Source organism: Notolepis coatsorum (genome assembly GCF_963971535.1).
Source record: "Notolepis coatsorum genome assembly, chromosome: 8".
In the NCBI taxonomy this organism is placed as follows: Eukaryota; Metazoa; Chordata; class Actinopteri; order Aulopiformes; family Paralepididae; genus Notolepis; species Notolepis coatsorum.
In genome coordinates, this window is record NC_140172.1 from 29719879 (window position 1) to 29727837 (window position 7959).

At 42.6% G+C, this 7959-nt stretch overlaps 1 protein-coding gene across 1 annotated transcript in view; it reads right to left on the bottom strand.

The window, feature by feature from the left end:
* kcnj6 (potassium inwardly rectifying channel subfamily J member 6) overlaps positions 1-6143 on the bottom strand; it is a 158522-nt gene extending 152379 nt beyond the window's left edge. Inside the window, exon 1 of the mRNA XM_084320164.1 lies at positions 5967-6143. The gene's annotated coding sequence lies outside the window, so the exon portion shown is untranslated. The remainder of the gene's footprint in view (positions 1-5966) is intronic.
* Positions 6144-7959: the final 1816 nt, after the last annotated feature.

The window sequence follows — 7959 nt, forward strand, 5'->3', positions numbered from 1 at the left end:
ATCTATATATGATAATGTATACCTATAACCTAACCACCAAGCACAGTCACACAGACCTCTATATCTATATATGATAATGTATACCTATAACCTAACCACCAAGCACAGTCACACAGACCTCTATATCTATATATGATCATGTATACCTATAACCTAACCACCAAGCACAGTCACACAGACCTCTATATCTATATATGATAATGTATACCTATAACCTAACCACCAAGCACAGTCCCACAGACCTCTATATCTATATATGATAATGTATACCTATAACCTAACCACCAAGCACAGTCCCACAGACCTCTATATCTATATATGATCATGTATACCTATAACCTAACCACCAAGCACAGTCACACAGACCTCTATATCTATATATGATAATGTATACCTATAACCTAACCACCAAGCACAGTCACACAGACCTCTATATCTATATATGATAATGTATATATAACCTAACCACCAAGCACAGTCACACAGACCTCTATATCTATATATGATAATGTATACCTATAACCTAACCACCAAGCACAGTCACACAGACCTCTATATCTATATATGATAATGTATATATAACCTAACCACCAAGCACAGTCACACAGACCACTATATCTATATATGATAATGTATACCTATAACCTAACCACCAAGCACAGTCACACAGACCTCTATATCTATATATGATAATGTATACCTATAACCACCAAGCACAGTCACACAGACCTCTATATCTATATATGATCATGTATATATAACCACCAAGCACAGTCACACAGACCACTATATCTACAGTATATTTGGGAATTTTCAATATAAAGCAGGAGTTTCGGGTTTCGCTGCTCTGCTAGTCCCATATGCAACCACTCTCTCTCCTTCTCTGTCCCCGAGTGTCGCTCTCTCCCACTCTGAGTGTATTTCTCTCTCTCCCTCTCTGTCTCTGAGTGTCTCTCTCTCCCCCTATCTGAGTGTCTCTCTCTCCTTTGTATCTCTCTCTATAGCAACTTGTTTTGATTGATTGATTGAATTGATTGAAAACTTTATTAACAGATTGCAGAATGGGTACAATACAGTACGGCTCAATACACACAATTGTTAAGGGGATGCAGACCAGAGAGAGACTTTCGTCTTGTTTACATCAGGGTCCCCCATTTTCAATTCATAATGACATTTATGACATACACAACATACAGATATACAGATATGTATCTGACATTTATGACATACATGACATACAGATATACAGTACTGTTACATTTGTGACATTGTGCTGTCTCCCTCGCTCCCTTTTCTCTGTCTCTCTCCAATTGCTCTCCCACAACCCACCCCTCTGTGTGTGTGTGTGTGTGTGTGTGTGTTTGTGTGTTTATGCGTGTGTCTTTCTCTGCGTTCCCCTTCCTCGTTCCTCATATAATTTGTATCATAGCCAAATCTAAATAGCCTAATGTTGATCCAAAACGGCGAGTCTGCAACCAGCAAAAAACAGGGAATATGCTCATAATATTCCTAGATATGAAACGCTTTTTCTGTATTTGAACTGAAAGCATGGTCACTGCCCTTCTAGGCATGTCGGCTCCGTGGAATCAGTGTGGGATAAATGGGATGTTGACAGCTGCTGGTCAGGGAAGTATAAGCTCATGGTTTTCAAGGAACCACGGCTTCAGAGAAGTGTTTCAAGTGTTTACGGAGCGGAGCGGCCCCACGTCAGCTGACAAATTAAAGACCAGGATATGGAGTCACAGCGGTAGATTTGCAAGGAATGCCAACGCATGTTACAAGCCGAGGAAAAGCATGATGGTAGATGAACAATTCACATAGATCATATGGGCAAGCATGCCTCTAGAACACAAGGGGAACCACACTGAATAGAAGTGAAAAGCAACGTGGATTGTCTGTGTGATGCGCAGCCAAGGCTTCCAAGAGCACTGGGTTCACCAGCTGCAGGGCACCACTCTCGTCTGTGTGACTGTTTCACGTGCAAATTATTGGATCTTTTACTTCTTCATGTGAAAATCCTCAGAAATCAACAAATGGTAGTATTGAAATGTATTTAATGAAGTCGTTTTTTATTCAAGAAAAGACAGTATGCAGCATATTGCTTGTTAGTTGTTGCTGTATATATCATCATCGATTTCAATGCATTTTTAATGACGTCTGAGAGACTGTTGCGGAAACTGGGGGGGGGGGGGGGGGGGTAATTCAACACCGCAACCGACTGCATTAATTTGGAAAGACCTATTCCAAATGCTATTTATAGGGTTTGACAATAATTACACTCATGTCTTTATTTTACAATTAACTATGATTAATTATGAGTCATACCGAACACGTCGGTGTTGGAACTGCATGAAAGCTTATTCCGTCTGTTGCAGTTTTCCTATTCTACCGCTTGGTGCCATGTGCGCACGGTCGGAGCTGTGCGTAGATATACGCACAATCTCAAGCACACGTTCATAATTGATAAATCCCACACTTTGCTTAGAAATTATCGTACGCATGGTTTACTCACATATCTGTGCGTACGCAGCATTGATAAATGAGGGCCCTGGATCTTGGTAGATTCTACGACATCTGGGAATGCTGAAGCGATGGGGGGCTTCTCTAGGTGTTCTAGTCGGTTGACGTTCACTGTCAGGGGAAGAGGAATCGGGACGTTGACCTCTGACGACGGCATCAACGTTGAACGCCTCACTAGCGGTGGACGAGTGTGGAGCACCGGAAGCTAGCGGCTCATCCGGATTGGAAACCGTCTGGGATGAGGTCTGGTTCACCAAGCTCGGCCTCGACATGCTCAGTTGCTCACCCCACTCAGCACTCTGGCTGAAGGAGTATTGGTCCCGCTGCCCGTCTGGCAGGGTGTCGCTGTCGGAGGACCATGAACTCTCTTCATCAGACGCATGTCCCTTGGGGGCAGAGGTCAGAAGAACTGCAGGACTCTTCATCAGCGTTACAGGTTTTGGCTCCACAGGATGTTGTAGGAGACGGCTCTTATCTGCTGCGACAGTTTGGCAAAGTCTTTGCACGTGTTAGAATCTTCAGTGGCGCGTTGTGTGGTGCAGGCCGAGACCACAGACAGTGCAGAGGCTGTGACTGATAGTCGGCATCTGGGGCAGGCGCACATATACCCACTTTTTGAAGCGTAGACACGAAGCTCAGTTTGCGTGAATGAAGTTCCTTTTAAATGTTTGAATGTGTGTAATAAGTGGCATTATATACCGTTAGGGTTGCATATGACTGGCTGGCTAGTATGTAGACTGGTGGTCAGGAGCCAATGGCTGTTTGGGGATTAGGCTACCCATAGTGCAAGCTTTTAAATCAAGCGCTAATGATATATATACATTTACATTTAGTAATTTAGCTGTCATTTAGCTGATTTATATCATGTAAATGTTTGGTTCACTCAGCCAGCTTCCTAGCTACAGTAGGGGGAAGTCACCTATTACATTTTAGCTAACTGTATGTATGGACAGTCATGTTAATAGGCTACCTATATCACATCTAGAATTATAGAGGGAAAACATGCATTGTTTTATATACTTTTTTTTTTTTATCCACTTTTTCTCCCATTTTTTCTATATTTTCTCCCATCCCAATTTCGTATCATCCAATTCAACCCTCCCCTGTCACGAACGCTGTTTCTTGCCTCCCACAAGCCGGCTGCAATGTGGACTAAGTCATACATAGCACAAGTCCCCTCCGGTACTTGAGGTAACAGCAGTCGCATCTTTTCACCTGCGCAGCTCGATCTCTCAGTGGCGAGGAGTAACGCGTGGGAGGCTCACGCTGCCCCCGACACTTCCTGATTCTACTGCGCAGGCGCACCAACCGACCTGTAGGAGTCGCTGTCCACAACGCCCGATCCCCACCCATCAGTTTCCCACCCCCTAATACGGCCAATGTGTATTAGTATGAACGACCAGCTAAACTGAAAGCAATGTGGAGCGCTGGGCTCGAACAGGCAAGCCCAGCGTCTCCGTCATTCGTGGCGAGCGCCTTGCTCACTACGCCACGTAGCCGCCCCACATTGTTTTATATACTTGAAATTGTCTTCCAATCATCTCAGTCAGTGCAATTCCATGATGTCATCGGATAGCATTTTCCTCAATCTTAACTCAAAACCCATGAAACAAGAGGAAAAACACAGTTGTGATAATTTGTCTAATTTTGTAGAATTACAATCAAATACTCGATTTCGGTGGAATGGCGGTTTAAAACGACAGTTTTCCAGCATTCACAGCAGGTCAGTCTATCTTTAGCTCCACCGTGCGTGCAATGATGATTCAAAGAGAAAATGTGCGGAAGAGCGCGTTCTTTTGTAGGCAATAAATATACCTCGAGACCCTCTTCTTGGGCTGTAAAGGAATGTGAATCACTACCCACTTTCAAAACCACTCTCAAAGAACACCTACGGGAGACTGCAATTCGAAACTGGCCCCTGTAAATGTCCTAACCCAACCCCCTCCAATGTACAGTAAATGACCTAGTATGGTTTTGTCAATATTCCAATGTACAGTTTTGCTTTTTTGTACAGTGTTCCCCCCCCCCCCAACCCCCTCCAATGTACAGTAAATTACCTAGTATGGTTGTCAATATTCCAATGTACAGTTTTGCTTGTACAGTTGTACAGTGTTTCCCCCCCAACCCCTCCTACCCAACCCCCCCCCCCCCCCCCAACCTCCTCCAATGTACAGTTTTTACGTCAAATGTATACTCTCTTTTCTGGACTCTTTTTGTATCACAAACAGTACTGTATTTGCAAATCTGGTATGTCATAATTATAAATGTATAGATGTAGCAGTGTCTATCTGTATGTCATGTACAGTATATCATGTCCTGATGAATTGAAAATGGGGGACCCTGATGTAAACAAGACGAAAGTCTTTCTCTGCATCCGGCCCTTATACAATTGTGTGTATTGAGCTGTACTGTGTATTGTACCCATTCTGCAATCTGTTAATACAATTTTCAATGAATCTTGAGGTGCTGCGCACGAACTTATTGTAACTTGTTCGCCTTCCTGAATCCTGACAGAAGTCCGTGCAGCTGTGGGGAAGATCAGTGTATAGGCTGTTTCTATTCCCGATAAGAGCCCATATTAAACATGTATTTGACACATTGTCGACACCGTGTCTTTTCCTTACGACCATCGACTTCTTTATAGGAACCATGTGAATTCCACTTGATCTCCTCCAGCAGAATAAAGCTGCGCCCACACTCGACGACATGAATGGCAGATCAACCCGTCGCCATGGAGATGCAGATCTGTCCCCATGCAGATTTGCCTTTTGTTTGCTAAATCGTTTCATTAACGCAGTTTGTTTATTTAGGCCACATGATATGAGCATACATGTCATGTTGTTGTGATGCTGATCTTTCCGACCACCAACCCCTTAGTAAAAGTCACTCTCGGCCCATCACTTGATTAAATACAATCAAAGCAAAGAGCAAAGAGGCAGTATAGCAGTTTATTGTGCCTAACTTATTCATATATACCGGTAAACCTATGCTATTCTGAACACAACTGAACACAAATTACCAAAGTAAGGGAAACACCTGCTCCTCCAATAATGAGCTAACAGTGGGCTAGAATATAACCATCATTCCTTCTTAAACCAGGCCTGTCAGTAGGCTACTGATTTTTATTGTAACGCTATTTCTTTTTATTATTATTATTATTATTTTAATTATTATTATCAGACTAGTGTTATCAGTCTACCCTTAAAATAGAGAACATATAGCCTGGTGTCTTTTTACCTGGAAAATCCTATACTCTTGCACACGCGGATTAAGCTATTAATATGGAATAACACATTTAGGTATAATGTGCACTGTTATGTAACTCCCTCAGTAAATAACACAACATATCGAAACGGCTATTCTTCATAGTGTAAACATAATAACTAGAACGATACGCCAACACGACGTCCTGCAGAGAAAAAAAGAAAAGACCAAAACAGTCTTACCTTGTTAATTAACGCTCCGCTCTCATCATATTCAGTGTCAGCTGTTGTATTTAGGCAGTTATTGTTTTCCCCGCCGTGGCCAGATGTTGTCGAGTCGTCCAGTGGCACAATATGGAAGAGTTGCAGTAATTTCACCTTTCCCCCGTCATCTCAGTCATCTCATTGACCAAATCATCATCTCCTGTCATGCGGTTAAGCCGATACGTCCCCGTCTCCTCGGGCAAATGGGGGAAGGAGAGAGAGAGAGAGAGAGAGAGAGAGAGAGAGAGAGAGAGAGAGAGAGAGAGAGAGAGAGAGAGAGAGAGAGAGAGAGAGAGAGAGAGAGAGAGAGAGAGAGAGAGAGAGAGAGAGAGAGAGAGAGAGAGAGAGAGAGAGAGAGAGAGAGAGAGAGAGAGAGAGAGAGAGAGAGAGAGAGAGGAGAGAGGGAGAGAGAGAGGGTTATGTGCGTGAAAAGGCAGGGTTGGAGATTCAGAGGTGGGGAACTTAAAAATGGTAGCTGAGATTCAGGTTGTTGAAACTCATGTTGGTCCAAGGCTATGGCAGAGTTTGAGACGGCTGTTGAGAGATCACAGAAGAAGTGGCCAGGGGAATATTAAGAGAATCCATATGCCATTAAAACGATTTTAAAACAAGGCCATGGGAATTGGCATTACACACTATAGTATGCAATTCAGTATAGCCAACAGATGACTCCTTACAACGGAGCAACCCAGTGGAAACAGTGCCACATACTGGAGATGCAAGGTGCATGGAAGGAATGGAAAAGAAAGGGGTGAGGTGACAGAAAGCCGTGCTTGGTAATATTTACATTCTGTACATTTGAGGTGCTTGGTTCACATACTATAAGGCTCAATTCCTCACTTGCCCACTTTCCCCCCAACCTGTATTTACTCTAGGCTGATTCGCTGAGCATATTAATCACCAATGTGCCGCTTCCCACTCATACAGTTCACCCCTTCAAGTCAAGTCAAGTCAAGAGTTTTATTTGTCACGGCATACAAGTATACAGTGAAATGCGGGGGGTCATGTGTTAAAGTTATGTGATGTATACGATTGCATGTAACTGTCTAACTGTTTCCACAAGAGGGCGCTATAGGCGGAGCTATTGACGCTGGCGCCAAGTAAGAGGGTATTTAAGGGATTGTTTCCTCCCTCTCTGTCTCTTCCCACCTACCTCCCACAGAGAGAAGGTCTCATGTACTGTGTACCAATGTGATAATAAACTACGCCGATTAAAGGCTGAAGTGAGAGGACCTTGTCGTCATGATACACTGTAAACCCGAATAAGTTTCCAGAACTTAAAAAAATTGAGGCCATACCATGCCTCAATTTTTTTAAGTTGATAAACTCAAATGTTTTCAGTTGGCTAAGACTTACAATTCTCAGTTAAGGCAACTCAAATATGGTCTGTTACTGTGACTTAAGGTTCTCAGTTAAGTCAAATCAAATATGGTCAGTTACTCTGACTTACAGTTCTCAAGTGGAGTCAACTCAAATATGTTCAGTTACTGTGACTTACAGTTCTCAGTTAAGGCAATGCAAATATATTCAGTTACTGTGACTTAAGGTTCTCAAGTGGTGTCAACTCAAATATGTTCAGTTACTGTGACTTACAGTTCTCAGTTAAGGCAGTTCAAATATGTTCAGTTACTGTGACTTAAGGTTCTCAAGTGGTGTCAACTCAAATATGTTCAGTTACTGTGACTTACAGTTCTCAGTTAAGGCAATTCAAATATATTCAGTTACTGTGACTTAAGGTTCTCAAGTGGTGTCAACTGAAATATGTTCAGTTACTGTGACTTACAGTTCTCAGTTAAGGCAGTTCAAATATATTCAGTTACTGTGACTTAAGGTTCTCAAGTGGTGTCAACTGAAATATGTTCAGTTACTGTGACTTAAGGTTCAACCTTAAATCCATGTGATTAAGTTAACAGAACTCAACGACATTGAGGCCATCCCATGCCTCATTTCTTTTAAGTTAATCAACTAAAAT